Source organism: Arachis ipaensis, chromosome B5, assembly GCF_059453495.1.
Source record: "Arachis ipaensis isolate K30076 ecotype BB chromosome B5, ASM5945349v1, whole genome shotgun sequence".
In the NCBI taxonomy this organism is placed as follows: Eukaryota; Viridiplantae; Streptophyta; class Magnoliopsida; order Fabales; family Fabaceae; genus Arachis; species Arachis ipaensis.
The window spans coordinates 128,751,794-128,766,949 of record NC_142440.1 but is presented as its reverse complement, the minus strand read 5'-3'; the positions used below and the strand labels follow the sequence as shown (position 1 = coordinate 128,766,949).

At 39.2% G+C, this 15,156-nt stretch overlaps 1 non-coding gene across 1 annotated transcript; it reads right to left on the bottom strand.

The window, feature by feature from the left end:
- Positions 1-5,361: 5,361 nt before the first annotated feature.
- On the bottom strand, positions 5,362-5,469 carry LOC148565755 (small nucleolar RNA R71). The gene has a single exon (XR_015884665.1). It is a non-coding gene; the product is annotated as a small nucleolar RNA R71 (small nucleolar RNA).
- Between the last annotated feature and the right edge of the window lie 9,687 nt (positions 5,470-15,156).

Below are 15,156 nucleotides of genomic sequence, written 5' to 3'. Positions count from 1 at the left end.
GACAGGAAAGCCCAAAAAGGCCCAACTCAAGGAACAACAGCCCAATCCAAAGGCAGCCCAAGCCTACAGAGAGAAGGGCGGTTCCGTTGAAGATAAGCTGACCTCACCCAAAGATAAGATAAGATAAGATAAGATAACTAACTTATCTTATCTAAAAAGGTCACTTTTCACCATTATAAATACACTGGAGCACCCAGGTATAACTCATACTCTGATTCTACATAAAAACCTGTTTAATACCCGTGCTAACTTAAGCATCGGAGTCTCTTGCAGGTACCCCCCACCCTCCGGTGACGAAGGATCAGCAGTGCAACCAGTCTAACAGATCGGGCACGACAGCTTCGGCCGTCTCCCACCAGCCGGACACGTCGGTACCGATCTGTACAGAGGATCTCAACCGAGATCGACCTCCAGTTTCAGGTAACCCTCGGAACACCAGCCAATAGTGCCTCATATTCAGCTTGATTATTTGAGGCAGAGAACTCGAACTTTAACGAGAGCTCGATTTGGGTTCCCTGATTACTCTCTATAATTAGCCTGCGCCACTCCCGGTTTTGTTCGATGAGCTGTCTACATAGAGATTTCATTTTATATGGGGATACCCGGGGTGTCAGTGTATTCTGCGATGAAGTCAGCCAGATACTGTGACTTAATAGCTGTCCAAGCTTCATATTTGAGGTCGAATTCTGATAAATTGACTACCCATTGTAGGATTCTTCCAGCTAAATCTGTTTTCTGTAAAATACCTTTTATGGGCTGGTTAGTCCGTACTCTAATGGTGTGAGCTTGGAAGTATGGGCAGAGTCGTCGAGAAGTGAATATAAGGGCGTAGGCAAATTTTTCTATCTTTTGATAGTTTAGTTCAGCCTCTTGTAAAGCCTTACTGATGAAGTAGATGGGTTGTTTTCCACCTTCGTCTTCTCTGACTAGTGCTAAAGCTATTGTCCGACTTCCTACGGTGAGGTATAGTATGAGTTCTTCACCTTCCCAAGGTCGAGTAAGGATGGTGGTTGCCCCAGAAATTTCTTGAAATCCTGGAAGGCTTGTTCACATTCTGGGGTCCACTCAAACCTCTTTCCCTTCCTTAATATTGCATAGAATGGGAGAGATCTTAAGGCTGATCTAGCTAGAAATCTGGATAGGGCTGCTAGTCTTCCGTTAAGCTGTTGTACCTCTTTGAGGCAGGTTGGGCTTTTCATGTTGAGTATGCCCTGATACTTATCTGGGTTAGCTTCAATTCCTCTCTGAGTGAGCATGAAGCTCAAAAATTTGCCGGCTTCTACCGCGAAGGTGCATGTTGTGGGGTTGAGTTGCATGCCATGCTTTCTTATGGTGTCGAACACTTTGGCGAGGTTGGATAGTGATGAACGGATAATTTTTACGCTTTTTGGCATTGTTTTTAGTATGTTTTTAGTATATTTTAGTTAGTTTTTATTATGTTTTTATTAGTTTTTAAATAAAAATCACATTTCTGGACTTTACTATGAGTTTGTGTGTTTTTCTGTGATTTCAGGTATTTTCTGGCTGAAATTGAGGGACCTGAGCAAAAATCTGATTCAGAGGCTGAAAAAGGACTGCAGATGCTGTTGGATTCTGACCTCCCTTCACTCGAAGTAGATTTTCTGGAGCTACAGAAACCCAATTGGCACTCTCTCAATTGCGTTGGAAAGTAGACATCCTGGGCTTCCCAGAAATAAATAATAGTCCATACTTTGCCCGAGATTTGATGACCCAAACCGGCGTTCCAAGTCAGCATGGAAATTCTAGCGTCAAAACGCCAGAACTGGCATAAAAGCTGGAGTTAAACGCCCAAACTGGCACAAAAGCTGGCGTTTAACTCCAAGAAAAGTCTCTACATGTAAAATCTTTAATGCTCAGCCCAAGTACACACCAAGTGGGCCCGAAAGAAGATTTCTGCATTAATTACTTAATTCTGTAACCCTAGGCTACTAGTTCTCTATAAATAGGACCTTTTACTATTGTATTCGAAATCTTTTAATCTATCTTGGAATCATGTTTTGATGATTGAACCCTCTTTGGGAGGTTGGCCATTTGGCCATGCCTAGACCTTTTGTTCTTATGTATTTTCAACGGTGGAGTTTCTACACACCATAGATTAAGGTGTGGAGCTCTACTGTTCCTCATGAATTAATGCAAAGTACTATTATTTTTCTATTCAACTCAAGCCTATTTCTTCTCTAAGATATACACTTGTTCTTCAACCTGACGAATGTGATGATCCGTGACACTCATCATCATTCTCACCTATAAACGCGTGCCTGACAACCACTTCCGTTCTACTTGCAATAGCTTGAGTGCGTATCTCTTAGCCTCCTGGTTCATGACGCATGGTTGCCTCGCCTGACAACCGAGCCTTCCATTCCATGAGATCAGAGTCTTCGTGGTATAGGCTAGAATCAATTGGCAGCATTCTTGAGATCCGGAAAGTCTAAACCTTGTCTGTAGTATTCCGAGTAGGATCTGGGAAGGGATGACTGTGACGAGCTTCAAACTTACGAGTGTTGGGCGTAGTGACAGACGCAAAAGGATCAATGGATCCTATTCCAACATGATCGAGAACCAACAGCTGATTAGCCGTACGGTGATAGCGCATTTGGACCATTTTCACTGAGAGGACGGGAGGTAGCTATTGACAACGGTGAAACCCAACATAAGCTTGCCATGGAAAGGAGTATGAATGATTGGAAGAAGGCAGTAGGAAAGCAGAGGTTCAGAAGGAACAAAGCATCTTCATACGCTTATCTGAAATTCTCACTAATGAATTACATAAGTATCTCTATTTTATTTTATGTTTTATTCATCTTTTAATTATCAATTCTCCAAAACCATTTGAATCTGCCTGATTGAGATTTACAAGATGACCATAGCTTGCTCAAGCCGACAATCTCCGTGGGATCGACCCTTACTTACGTAAGGTTTATTACTTGGACGACCCAGTGCACTTGCTGGTTAGTTGTGCGGAGTTGTGATGAAGAGTTGAGATTACAATTGTGCGTACCAAGTTGTTGCTGCCATTGATGATCACAATTTCGTGCACCAAGTTTTTGGCGCCGTTGCCGGGGATTGTTTGAGTTTGGACAACTGACGGTTCATCTTGTTGCTCAGATTAGGTAATTTTATTTTTATATTTAAGCTTTTTACTTTTTATTTTCGAAAAATTTTTCAAAAAAAAAATTATATTATTTTGCTCTTCAGTACTTTTCAGAATGAATTCCAGAGTTTCATGAGGATTTGTTGAAGTCTGGCTGGCTGTGAAGCCATGTCTAATCTTTTGGACCGAGGTTTCAACTTATCATCACAAGGGCTTGTTGATTTCTATCAATCTTGCTGTTGAACGTAATGATCTGCTAAAGCTTGGCTGGCCATTGGCCATGTCTAGTGTTTTGGACCGAAGCTTTCACTGAAAGCTTGGCTGGCTAGTAAGCCATGTCTAATTCCTCGATCGGAGTTTTAGACTAACATTGCATGATTCCTGGAATTCTTATTAAAAATTTTGAATCTCTTTATTTTCTTTTCCAAATAATTTTTGAAAAATCACAAAAAAATTTATAAAATCTTAAAATCAAAAATATTTTATGTTTCTTGTTTGAGTCTAGTGTCTAATTTTAAGTTTGGTGTCAATTGCATTCTTCTAATTTTCGAAAATTACATGCATTATGTTCTTCATTGATCTTCAAGTTATTCTTGATGATTTTCTTGCTCTGATCATTAAATTCTCTTGTTTTGTGTCTTTTGTTGTTTCTCATATGCATTTTCAAATTGTTATAGTCGTTAGTATACAAACTTCTAAGTTTGGTGTCTTGCATGCATTGTTGATTTAATCTTAGTTTTCCATGATTAGTTGCATTTTGATTATTTCTCATCATTAAAAATTCAAAAAATTTTTAAAATTGTGTCTTTTCAAGTCAATAATACAGAGAATTGAAGATTGAGAACATGCAGCAGAAGAATTACAGAGAAAAAGCTGGGCGTTCAAAACGCCCAGTGAAGAAGGAAAACTGGCGTTTAAACGCCAGCCAGGGTACCTGGCTGGGCGTTAAACGCCCAAAAAGGTAGTATTTTGGGCGTTAAACGCCAGAATGGATACCGTTCTGGGCGTTTAACGCCAAGATGTCACAAGAGGGAAGATTTTGTTTTCTTTTTCAAATTTTCATAATTTTTCAAAATCAAATTTTTTTCAAATCATATCTTTTCAATCATATCTTTTCAAAATCAATTTCTTTCCATTTTTTTTTCATTTTCGAAAATCCTTGCTACAATTAATGATTTAATTCAAAATTTTCAAGTTGTTACTTGCCTATTAAGAAAGGATCAAATTTTAAATTCTAGAATCATGTCTATTAATTTCTTGTTAGTCAAGTAATCAACTTTAATTTTAAAACTATCTTTTTTTTAATTTGATTTTCAATCATATCTTCTCAATCATATCTTCTCAATCACATCTTTTTCAAAATAATTTTCAATCATATTCTTTTTATTTCTAATTTCAAAATCTTTTTCAAAATCAATTAACTATTACCTCAATCTCAATTTTTGAAAATCATCAACCATTTTTTTCAAAATTTCTTTTAATTATTTCAAAATCTTTTTAATTTGTTTTCGAAAATTCTTCCCCTCTTCTCACACCCTTCTATTTAAGGACTAACACTCCTCCACTATCAGCAATTCAGACTCTCTCTATAAGTTCGAATTCTCTCCTCTCTACCTCCTCCTTCTATTCTTCTTTTCCTCTGACACCTCAAGGAATCTCTATACTGTGACATAGAGAATTTCATACTTTCCTCTTCTCTCTTTCATATGAGCAGGAGCAAGGACAAGTGCATTCTTGTTGAAGCTGATCCTGAGCCTGAAAGGACCTTGAAGAGAAAGCTAAGAGAAGCTAAAGTACAACTCTCTGTAGAGGACCTAACAGAAATTTTCAAACAAGAAGAAGCCATGGCAGCCGAAAACAACAACAATGCCAACAATGCAAGGAAGGTGCTTGGTGACTTTACTACACCTACTCCCGACTTCTATGGGAGAAGCATCTCTATCCCTGCCATTGGAGCAAACAACTTTGAGCTTAAGCCTCAATTAGTTTCTCTAATGCAACAGAATTGCAAGTTTCATAGACTTCCATTAGAAGATCCTCATTAATTCTTAGATGAATTCTTGCAAATCTGTGATACTGTTAAGACCAATGGGGTTGACCCTGAGGTCTACAGACTTATGCTCTTCCCTTTTGTTGTAAGAGACAGAGCTAGGACATGGTTGGACTTACAACCTAAAGAAAGCCTGAACTCTTGGGAAAAGCTAGTCAATGCCTTCTTGGCAAAGTTCTTTCCACCTCAAAAATTGAGTAAGCTTAGAGTGAAAGTCCAAGCCTTCAGACAGAAGGAAGGTGAATCCTTCTATGAAGCTTGGGAAAGATACAAGCAATTGATCAGAAGGTGACCTTCTGACATGCTTTCAGAATGGAGCATCATAGGTATCTTCTATGATAGTCTGTCTGAACTGTCCAAGATGTCATTGGACAGCTCTGCTGGAGGATCTCTTCATCTGAAGAAGACGCCTGCAGAAGCTCAGAAACTCATTGAAATGGTTGCAAATAACCATTTCATGTACACTTCTGAAAGGAATCCTGTGAATAATGGGACAAATCAAAAGAAAGGAGTTCTTGAGATTGATACTCTGAATGCCATATTGTCTCAGAACAAAGTATTGACTCAGCAAGTCAATATGATTTCTCAAAGTCTGTCTGGCATGCAAGCAGCAACAGGCAGTATTAAAGAAGCCTCATCTGAAGAAGAAGCTTATGATCCTGAGAACCCAGCAATAGAAGAGGTAAATTACATGGGAGAACCATATGGAAACACCTATAATATTTCATGGAGAAATCATCTAAATCTCTCATGGAAGGACCAACAGAGGCCTCAACAAGGCTTCAACAACAGTAATGATGGAAGAAATAGGTTTAGCAATAGCAAGCCTTTTCCATCATCTTCTCAGCAACAGATAGAGAATTCTAGGCAGAGCCACTCTGACTTAGCAACTGTAGTCTCTGATCTAATTAAAACCACTCAAAGTTTTATGACTGAAACAAGATCCTCCATTAGAAATTTGGAGGCACAAGTGGGTCAGCTGAGTAAGAAAGTTACTGAACTCCCTCCTAGTACTCTCCCAAGCAATACAAAAGAGAACCCAAAGAGAGAATGCAAGGCCATAAACACGTCCCACATAGCCGAATGCATAGAGGAGGGAAAGGCAGTGATTTCCACTGAGGAAGACCTCAATGGACGTCCACTGGCCCCCAAGGAATTCCCTAATGAGGAACCACGGGAATCTGAGTCTCACACTGAGACTATAGAGATTCTATTGAATTTACTTCTGCCATTCATGAGCTCTGATGAGTATTCTTCCTCTGAAGAGGATGAAGATGTTACTGAAGAGCAAGTTGCTAAGTACCTTGGAGCAATCATGAAGTTAAATGCCAAGTTATTTGGTAATGAGACTTGGGAGGATGAACCCCCTTGCTCACCAAAGAACTGGATGACTTGACTAGGCAGAGATTATCTCAGAAGAGACAGAATCCTGGAAAGTTCTCAATACCTTGTACCATAGATAACATGACCTTTGAGAAGGCTCTGTGTGACCTAGGGTCAAGCATAAACCTCATGCCTCTCTCGTTAATGGAGAATCTAGGGATCCTTGATGTACAAGCTGCAAGAATCTCACTAGAGATGGCAGAAAATTCAAGGAAACAGGCTTATGGACTTGTAGAGGATGTCTTGGTAAAGGTTGAAGACCACTACATCCCTGTTGATTTCATAATCCTAGACACTGGGAAGTGTATGGATGAATCCATCATCCTTGGCAGACCCTTCCTAGCCACAGCAAAGGCTGTGATTGATGTTGACAGAGGAGAGTTGGTCCTTCAAGTGAATGAGGACTCCCTTGTGTTTAAGGCTCAAGGATCTCCCTCTGTAACCATGGAGAGGAAGCATGAAAAGCTTCTCTCAATGTAGAGTCAAATAGAGCCCCCATATTCAAACTCTAAGTTTGGTGTTGGGAGGCCATCATCATGCTCTGAGTATCTGTGAGGCTCCATGAGAGGCCACTGTCAAGCTATTTACATTAAAGAAGCGCTTGTTGGGAGGCAACCCAATTTTATTATATCTATTTATTTTCCATTGTTATTTTATGTTTTCTGTAGGTTGATGATCATATGAAGTCATAAAAACAACTGAAAAAGCAAAAACAAAATGAAAAATAGTATTAAAAACAGCACACCTTGGAGGAGAAGCTTAATGGTGTTTAAACGCCAATAAGGGTAGCAGAATGGGCGTTAAACGCCCAGTCTGTCACCATTCTGGGCGTTTAATGCCAGAAATGGGCATAGAACTGGCGTTTAACGCCAGAAAGGGGCACAAAGCTGGCGTTTAACGCCCGAAAAGGGCACAGAGCTGGCGTTTAACGCCAGAAAGGGGCACAAAGCTGGCGTTTAACGCCAAAAAAGGGCACAGAGCTTGCGTTTAAACGCCAGAAAGGGGAGAAAAGCTGGCGTTAAACGTCAGAAATGGACAGCGACCTGGCGTTTAACGCCAAGATTGGCAATCAAGGGGGAGTTTACACGCCACATGGTGCAGGGATGAGAAATGCTTGACACCTCAGGATCTGTGGACCCCACAGGATCCCTACCTACTTCATCCCTCTCTCTCTTCTTCACAGCTTTCCATAACACCCTTCCCCAAATACCCCTCACCTATCAAATTCTACCCTCTTCTCCATAATCTCTTCACCAATCTACATCCATCCATCATAAAAACCCACCTACCTCACCATTCAAATTCAAACCAATTTCCCTCCCAAACCCACCCATACATGGCCGAACCCTACCCCTCTCTCCACTCCTATATAAACCAATCTCCACTCCTTCATTTTCACACATCATACACCCTACTCACCCCCTTGGCCGAAACACTAACCCCCTCCATCTCCTCTATTTCTTCTTCCTCTACTCTCTTCTTTTATCTTTTGCTCGAGGACGAGCAAACCTTCTAAGTTTGGTGTGGTAAAAGCGTTGCTTTTTGTTTTTCCATAACCATTTATGGCACCAAAGGCCAGAGAAATCTCTAGAAAGAGGAAAGGGAAGGCAAAAGCTTCCACCTCCGAGTCATGGGAGATGGAGAGATTCATCTCAAGGGTGCATCAAGACCACTTCTATGAAGTTGTGGCCAAAAAGAAGGTGATCCCCGAGGTCCCTTTCAAGCTCAAAAAGGGTGAATATCCAGAGATCCGACATGAGATTTAAAGAAGAGGTTGGAAAATTCTCACCAACTCCATTCAACAAGTCGGGATCTTAATGGTTCAAGAGTTCTATGCCAATGCATGGATCACCAAGAACCATGACCAAAGTGTGAACCCGGACCCTAAGAATTGGCTTATAATGGTTCGGGGGAAATGCTTAGATTTCAGTTCAGAAAATGTAAGGTTAGCATTCAACTTGCCCATGATGCAAGGAGATGCACGCCCCTACACTAGAAGGGTCAACTTTGATCAAAGGTTGGACCAAGTCCTCATAGACATTTGTGAAGAGGGCGCTCAATGGAAGAGAACTTCAAGAGGGAAGCCGGTTCAACTAAGAAGGCATGACCTCAAGCCTGTGGCTAGGGGATGGTTGGAGTTCATCCAACGCTCAATCATTCCCACTAGTAACCGGTCTGAAGTTACTATAGACCGGGCTATCATGATCCATAGCATCATGATTAGAGAGGAAGTAGAAGTTCATGAGGTTATATCCCTAGAACTCTACAAGGTGGCAGACAAGTCCTTTACTTTGGCAAGGTTAGCCTTCCCTCATCTCATTTGTCACTTCTACAATTCGGCTGGAATTGACATAGAGGAAGACATCCTCATTGATGAGGACAAGCCCATCACTAAGAAAAGGATGGAGCAAACAAGAGATCCCACTCATGGGCAAGAGCATGAGGAAATTCCTCATCATGAAATCCCTGAGATGTCTCAAGGGATGCATTTTCCTCCACAAAACTATTAGGAGCAAATCAACACCTCCCTAGGAGAATTAAGTTCCAATATGGGACAACTAAGGATGGAGCACCAAGAGAATTCCATCCTCCTCCATGAAATTAGAGAAGACCAAAGAGTCATGAGGGAGGAACAACAAAGGCAAGGAAGAGACATTGAGGAGCTCAAGCACTCCATAAGATCTTCAAGAGGAAGAATAAGCCGCCATCACTAAGGTGGACCTATTCTTTTATTTCCTTGTTCTTATTTTTTCTGTTTTTCGAATCATATGCTTTATGTTTTGTCTATGTTTGTGTCTTTACTACATGATCATTAGTGTCTTAGTGTCTACACCTTAAAGCTATGAATGTCCTATGAATCCATCACCTTTCTTAAATGAAAAATGTTTTTAATTGCAAAAGAAAAAGAAATACATGAATTTTGAATTTTAAAATAGTTTAATTATTTGATGTGGTGGCAATACTTTTTGTTTTCTGAATGAATGCTTGAACAGTGCATATTTTTGAATTTGTTGTTTAAAAATGTTAAAATTGTTGGCTCTTGAAAGAATGATGGAAAAGGAAAAATGTTATTGATAATCTAAAAAATCATAAAAATGATTCTTGAAGCAAGAAAAAGCAGTGAAAGGCTTGCAGAAAAAAATATATATGCGAAAAAAAAGAGAGAAAAGAAAAAAAAAGAGAAAGAGAAAGAAAAAGCAAGCAGAAAAAGCAAATAGCCCTTTAAACCAAAAGGCAAGGGTAAAATAAAAAGGATCCAAGGCTTTGAGCATCAGTGGATAGGAGGGCCCACAGGAAGAAAATCCTGGCCTAAGCGGCTAAACCAAGCTGTCCCTAACCATGTGCTTGTGGCGTGAAGGTGTCAAGTGAAAAGCTTGAGACTGAGCGGTTAAAGTCGTGGTCCAAAGCAAAAGGAGTGTGCTTAAGAACTCTGGACACCTCTAATTGTGGACTCTAGCAAAGCCGAGTCACAATCTGAAAAGGTTCACCCAGTTATGTGTCTGTGGCATTTATGTATCCGGTGGTAATACTGGAAAACAAAATGCTTAGGGTCACGGTCAATACTCATAAAGTAGCTGTGTTCAAGAATCAACATACTAAACTAGGAGAATCAATAACACTATCTAAATTCTGAGTTCCTATAGATGCCAATCATTCTGAACTTCAAAGGATAAAGTGAGATGCCAAAACTGTTCAGAAGCAAAAAGCTAATAGCCCCGTTCATCTAATTAAGACTAATCTTCATAGATGTTTTTGGAATTCATTGTATATTCTCTTCTTTTTGTCCTACTTTTTTTTAAGTTGCTGGGGACAAGCAACAATTCAAGTTTGGTGTTGTGATGAGCGGATAATTTATACACTTTTTGGCATTGTTTTTAGTATATTTTAGTTAGTTTTTATTATGTTTTTATTAGTTTTTAAATAAAAATCACATTTCTGGACTTTACTATGAGTTTGTGTATTTTTCTGTGATTTCAGGTATTTTCTGGCTGAAATTGAGGGACCAGAGCAAAAATCTGATTCAGAGGCTGAAAAAGGACTGCAGATGCTGTTGGATTCTGACCTCCCTTCACTCGAAGTAGATTTTTTGGAGCTACAGAAGCCCAATTGGCACTCTCTTAATTACGTTGGAAAGTAGACATCCTGGGCTTTCCAGCAATATATAATAGTTCATACTTTGTCCAAGATTTGATGACCCAAACCGGCGTTCCAAGTCAGCATGAAAATTCTGGCGTCAAAACGCCAGAACTGGCATAAAAGCTGGAGTTAAACGCCCAAACTGGCACAAAAGCTGGCGTTTAACTCCAAGAAAAGTCTCTACATGTGAAAGCTTCAATGCTCAGCCCAAGCACACACCAAGTGGGCCCGGAAGAAGATTTCTGCATTAATTACTTATTTCTGTAACCCTAGGCTACTAGTTCTCTATAAATAGGACCTTTTACTATTGTATTTGAAATCTTTCAATCTATCTTGGAATCATGTTTTGATGATTGAACCCTCTTTGGGAGGCTGGCCATTCGGCCATGCCTAGACCTTTTGTTCTTATGTATTTTCAACGGTGGAGTTTCTATACACCATAGATTAAGGTGTGGAGCTCTGCTGTTCCTCATGAATTAACGCAAAGTACTATTGTTTTTCTATTCAACTCAAGCCTATTTCTTCACTAAGATATACACTCGTTCTTCAACCTGACAAATGTGATGATCCGTGACACTCATCATCATTCTCACCTATGAATGCGTGCCTGACAACCACTTCCGTTCTACTTGCAATAGCTTGAGTGCGTATCTTTTAGCCTCCTGGTTCATGACGCATGGTTGCCTCGCCTGACAACCGAGCCTTCCATTCCATGAGATCAGAGTCTTCGTGGTATAGGCTAGAATCAATTGGCAGCATTCTTGAGATCCGAAAAGTCTAAACCTTGTCTGTGGTATTCCGAGTAGGATCTGGGAAGGGATGACTGTGACGAGCTTCAAACTCGCGAGTGTTGGGCGTAGTGACAGACGCAAAAGGATCAATGGATCCTATTCCAACATGATCGAGAAGCAACAGCTGATTAGCCGTGCGATGACAGCGCATTTGGACCATTTTCACTGAGAGGACGGGAGGCTGCCATTGACAATGGTGAAACCCAACATAAGCTTGCCATGGAAAGGAGTATGAATGATTGGCAGAAGGCAGTAGAAAAGCAGAGGTTCAGAAGGAACAAAGCATCTTCATACGCTTATCTGAAATTCTCACTAATGAATTACATAAGTATCTCTATCCTATTTTATGTTTTATTCATCTTTTAATTATCAATTTTCCAAAACCATTTGAATTTGCCTGACTGAGATTTACAAGATGACCATAGCTTGCTCAAGCCGACAATCTCCGTGGGATCGACTCTTACTTATGTAAGGTTTATTACTTGGACGACCCAGTGCACTTGCTGGTTAGTTGTGCGGAGTTGTGATAAAGAGTTGAGATTACAATTGTGCGTACCAAGTTGTTGGCACCATTGATGATCACAATTTCGTGCACCAAGTTTTTGGCGCCGTTGCCGGGGATTGTTCGAGTTTGGACAACTGACGTTTCATCTTGTTGCTCAGATTAGGTAATTTTATTTTTATATTTAAGCTTTTTACTTTTTATTTTTGAAAAATTTTTCAAAAAAAATTTATATTATTTTGTTCTTCAGAACTTTTAAGAATGAATTCTAGTGTTTCATGATGATTTGTTGAAGTCTGGCTGGCTATGAAGCCATGTTTAATCTTTTGGATCGAGGTTTCAACTTATCATCACAAGGGCTTGTTGATTTCTATCAATCTTGCTGTTGAACGTAATGATCTGCTAAAGCTTGGCTAGCCATTGGCCATGTCTAGTATTTTGGACCGAAGCTTTCACTGAAAGCTTGGCTGGCTAGTAAGCCATGTCTAATTCCTGGACCGGAGTTTTAGACTAACATTGCATGATTCCTGGAATTCTTATTAAAAATTTTGAATATCTTTATTTTCTTTTCCAAATAATTTTCGAAAAATCACAAAAAAATTTTATAAAATCTTAAAATAAAAAAAATTTTATGTTTCTTGTTTGAGTGTAGTGTCTAATTTTAAGTTTGGTGTCAATTGCATTCTTCTAATTTTCGAAAATTACATGCATTATGTTCTTCATTGATCTTCAAGTTATTCTTGATGATTTCCTTGCTTTGATCTTTAAATTCTCTTGTTTTGTGTCTTTTGTTGTTTTTCATATGCATTTTCAAATTGTTATAGTCGTTAGTATACAAACTTCTAAGTTTGGTGTCTTGCATGCATTGTTGATTCAATCTTAGTTTTCAATGATTAGTTGCATTTTGATTATTTCTCATCATTAAAAATTCAAAAAATTTTTAAAATTGTGTCTTTTCAAGTCAATAATACAGAGAATTGAAGATTGAGAACATGCAGTAGAGGAATTACAGAGAAAAAGCTGGGCGTTCAAAACGCCCAGTGAAGAAGGAAAACTGGCATTTAAATGCCAGCCAGGGTACCTGGCTGGGCGTTAAACGCCCAAAAAGGTAGTATTTTGGGCGTTAAACGCCAGAATGGATACCATTCTGGGCGTTTAACTTCAGGATGGCACAAGAGGGAAGATTTTGTTTTCTTTTTCAAATTTTCATAATTTTTCAAAATCAAATTTTTTTCAAATCATATCTTTTCAAAATCAATTTCTTTTCATTTTTTTTTCATTTTCGAAAATCCTTGCTACAATTAATGATTTACTTCAAAATTTTCAAGTTGTTACTTGCCTATTAAGAAAGGATCAAATTTTAAATTCTAGAATCATATCTTTTAATTTCTTGTTAGTCAAGTAATCAACTTTAATTTTAAAACTTTCTTTTTTTAATTTGATTTTTGGTGCACGAAATCGTGATCGTTCTTTCCTTAGTAACGGCGCTAAAAACTCAATACGCACGTTCATAATATTAGCTCTTTGTCACAACTTAGTGTAATGAACCAGCAAGTGCACTGAGTCGTCCAAGTAATAAACCTTACGTGAGTAAGGGTCGATCCCACGGAGATTGTCGGCTTGAAGCAAGCTATGGTCACCTTGTAAATCTCAGTCAGGCGGATTCAATTGATTATGGAGATTTAATAATTAAAAGATAAATAAAAGGTAAAGTAAAGATAGAGATACTTATGTAATTCATTGGTGAGAGTTTCAGATAAGCGTGTAGAGATGCTTTCGTTCCTCCTGAACCTCTGCTTTCCTGCTGTCTTCATCCAATCATTCATACTCCTTTCTATGGCAAGCTGTATGTTAGGCATCACCGTTGTCAATGGCTACATCCTGTCCTCTCAGTGAAAATGGTCCAATGCGCTGTCACTGCATGGCTAATCATCTGTCGGTTCTCGATCATACTGGAATAGGATTTACTATCCTTTTGCGTCTGTCACTACGCCCAGCACTCGCGAGTTTGAAGCTCGTCACAGTTCCCAGATCCTATTCGGAATACCACAGACAAGGTTTAGACTTTCTGGATCTCAAAAATGGCCGTCCATGGATTCTAACTTATACCACGGAGACTCTGATTAAGGAATCCCAGAGATACTCATTCAATCTAAGGTAGAACGGAAGTGGTTGTCAAGCACGCGTTCATAGGTTGGGAATGATGATGAGTGTCACGATCATCACATTCATATTGAGGCGCGAATGAATATCTTAGAATCGGAATAAGCTTGAATTGAATAGAAAAACAATAGTACTTTGTATTAATTCATGAGGAATAGCAGAGCTCCACACCTTGATCTATGGTGTGTAGAAACTATACCGTTGAAAATACATAAGAACAAGGTCTAGGCATGGCCGAGAGGCCAGCCCTCCTAAACGTGATCAATATGATCCTAAGATGAACTAAAAATCATAAGATGTCTAATACAATAGTAAAAGGTCCTATTTATATCAGACTAGTTATTAGGTTTACAGAAAATAGTAAATGATGCAGAAATCCACTTCCGGGGCCCACTTGGTGTGTGCTTGGGCTAAGCATTGAAGCTTCCATTTGTAGAGGTATTCCTTGGAGTTGAACGCCAGTTTGTAACCTGTTTCTGGCGTTTAACTCCACTTTGCAACCTGTTTCCGGCGTTTGACTCTAGAATAGGGCAGGGAGCTGGCGTTAAACGCCAGTTTGTGTCATCTAAACTCGGGCAAAGTATGGACTATTATATATTTCTAGAAAGCCCTGGATGTCTAATTTCCAACGCAATTGAGAGCGTGCCATTTGGAGTTCTGTAGCTCCAGAAAATCCACTTTGAGTGCAGGAAGGTCAGAATCCAACAGCATCTGCAGTCCTTCTTCAACCTCTGAATCTGATTTTGGCTCAAGTCTCTCAATTTCAACCAGAAAATACCTGAATTCACAGAAAGACACACAAACTCATAGTAAAGTCCAGAAATGTGATTTTTAATTAAAAACTAATAAAAATATAATAAAAAACTAACTAAATCATAGTAAAAATATACTAAAAACAATGCCAAAAAGCGTATAAATTATCCGCTCATCACAACACCAAACTTAAACTGTTGCTTGTCCCCAAGCAACTGAAAATCAAATAGGATAAAAAGAAGAGAATATACTATAAATTCCAAAA